This window comes from Elaeis guineensis, chromosome 3 (genome assembly GCF_000442705.2).
Source record: "Elaeis guineensis isolate ETL-2024a chromosome 3, EG11, whole genome shotgun sequence".
Lineage (NCBI taxonomy): Eukaryota > Viridiplantae > Streptophyta > Magnoliopsida > Arecales > Arecaceae > Elaeis > Elaeis guineensis.
Genome location: NC_025995.2, coordinates 122,546,958 through 122,549,835, shown reverse-complemented (window position 1 = coordinate 122,549,835; position 2,878 = coordinate 122,546,958).

Here is a 2,878-nt window from a genome sequence, read left to right as displayed (position 1 = left end):
CTGGACGAGATAGTTTGTAGGATGTTTTTGGTTTTATTTCTAGTGATTTTTGTGGTCTGACTGCTTCTGAAGTGAGTCGTGTTGACATACCATCTCACAATCCCATAGATATTTGACAATGGCGCCTTGTTGATATTTGATATTTCTTCCGTCTTGCGCGTTGGACGTCTTCCTACACTGAAACATACTACGTTCTCTCCAAGGCCCTCTACATTCTGTGTACGGGGGTGTGCAGCTTTACATATGAAAACTGTTGCTTAAAGGTTCTGGGGTTGTTAATGTGGCCAAGGGTGGAGGGAGAGCCGGATGCTGGGACATCGGGACGAACTAGCGAAAGGAGCTCATTCGCACTGGAGGTGGGGCTTTAGGTGGGGGATTTTTTGATGATTAAGTTAGTCGGTTGAGCATAGATAGAAAGAGAGAATATGGGAGCAAAGAGTAGCTTGAGTTGGCTGGTTAAAACTTATCTTTAGGATTTTTTTTTTTTTTTTATATAGGGAGGTGTTAGAGTATGTTATTCCTAAGCATATTGATTGTTGGACCTGGACCAATAGATGGATGGTTGTGGATGTTTGTTATGCTTACATGATCACATTCTGTCTGTTCACGTGGATCGATGAGTCGATAGATCGAGGTTGTCTTCTGATTGAGGTTGTGGAAAGTCATCGCTAAAGGTGAAAGTCGTCATTGATGATCGGTGAGGTCTTGACCAGAGGTCGGTTACCTTCCGACCTGCAAGTCGATGAAGGTCTATCCTGTCAATGGTGAGGTGTCGATCTAGAGCGGCAAGATCCTGACCGTAGATAAGGAGATATTAATTGGAGATCGATAAATCCCGACCGAGGGGTGGCTAGAGGCTAATCCACAGGTTGGCGAGCATTCAAGTGCTTCCTCTAACAGATCCGATGCTGCTCATCGTTCTTGTTGGTCAGGATTCCAAGAGTGAGTTTCAAGGCTCATGGCTGAGGTGGTACGACCACCCCACAACAAGAGCTACGACGTTAACCCTCTTTATGAGTTCCAGTTCACACTCTCTGAAGAATAAAAATTTTCGGTAGAAAAAATTGTCACCAGCCTTGATACATTTGATGCCCAGAACATCAACAAAGGCTCCATGCTGCAGCGAATTCATTAGCTAAGCTGCTGTCTCAGCTTAAGCGGCGGTTTTTGGGATCTACTAAACTCTCTATTGTCGTGCCATGAAACTATAACGTTGTCCGGCAAAACAAATTGTGACGCTCTTCCCCACAATAATACCAAGAAAAAAGAATAGTTGACGTGGATTTGGTGTAGTGCAACAAATGAAGATAAACAAAAGTTTCTAATTATCTCAGCGTCTCCAGCCGGTTAATGCTATAGATAAGGACGGAGTCGTCTTCGTCACACGACGTAACTCATCATCGTCGAGATCGTCATTGGGAAAGTATTAAGTCGCTCTGTTTACGTGGCCAAAGATTCAAGAATCTAAAAGTCCAGTTTATCCAGCACCCACTTTTTCTGGAAGTAGAGCCCGATTTCATGCCTACGGCTGCGGAGTGATTAATCCTAGGCCAAAAAGGCGCACGGAGTGTCGAGCAGTGTCCTTCTTCACATAATTAGTCTCAAATAATTTTTTGTAGAAACATGTTATATGATCAATATGTAATTTTTTAATAGTAAGATCAAATCTTTGCCCTATTTTTCAAGCTACAAAAGCTTTCTAAAATCTAGAGTACGATCGAATCTTATTATGGCATATCTTCCACGTACGAGCCTGAGGACCACCACTGGAGGGGCCGAAATCGCTGGCGATAGGTGGCTTTGGCCCAGATTTTTGCTTTTTCCCCATGTGTCCAAACGGGCCGTCATGACTTTTGGACCGTAGTGGATCCAACGTGGGAGAGACCGCAGCATTTGCCCGTGGCGAGCATCGTCGTGGTGTGCACCAAACACGATCGGGAACGTGCGCGGTTGCACGTCACCTTTTCCCACGGCCGGTGCGCAGCCACAACACGGACCAAAATCACAGTAATAGACCACGCTTCATGCTGACACGAGGGAACCAACGAAGGGCGCAAGTTGTGAGTTATGGAGAAAAAAGGCAGCGTATGGTAACACCCATTATTGGAATGCACATAACCTGTTCCAGTCCTGCAACGACGACTTACGATGATGCTATCGAAACCTTGGAAGATGCTTGGGCATTCGTTATTTGTATACCAAATGTTCATCAGGCCCGCAACGGGCTCATTTGGCAACTCCATGGTCAGCCACTCGTCCGTCTTTGGTAATAAATCTTACAAGTTGCAGGAAGACCCTCTTATCACCACCTACCACAAAAATTGTTCTTGCGCACACAATGCGCATAAGAACAACTTCCGATAGCTCTTTTTTTTTTTTTTTTTTTTGCATTGTTTGTTTGTTTGTTTTTTTTTTGGATTGGATGAACCATACTATTGCTGTTTAAATCGGTCGAGATCGGAAGACGGATACCTGGACATCTCGTGTAGGGACGTTGACGCTAGAGTGACCTGCAAAACAAGTTCTAAACCGGAGGTTGTGGCTCCGACGAGAACCTTTCGATGCTCAAGTCAGAAAAGCAGAAAACAAAAGAGCAGCAACGGATTTTTTGAGATGAATTTGATTGGACTGATCTGATTTCTCGGAGCTTTGGTTATTTATATAGAAGGATGTCAGACAGCTGTGAGATTGCATGATCCCGAGATTACCGGACCGTTGGACGTGCCAAACCGGGCAAGATAATTCAGCCTTTAATCGGTCCCGCAAGAATAGGGGAGACGGTTATGCCAAATCTTATCTATTTGAGATAGACAGCTGTCGTGTATGTTGAAGAGATAAGTCGGCTGAGGAGCTCATACACAGATCGACCTTGGGAATA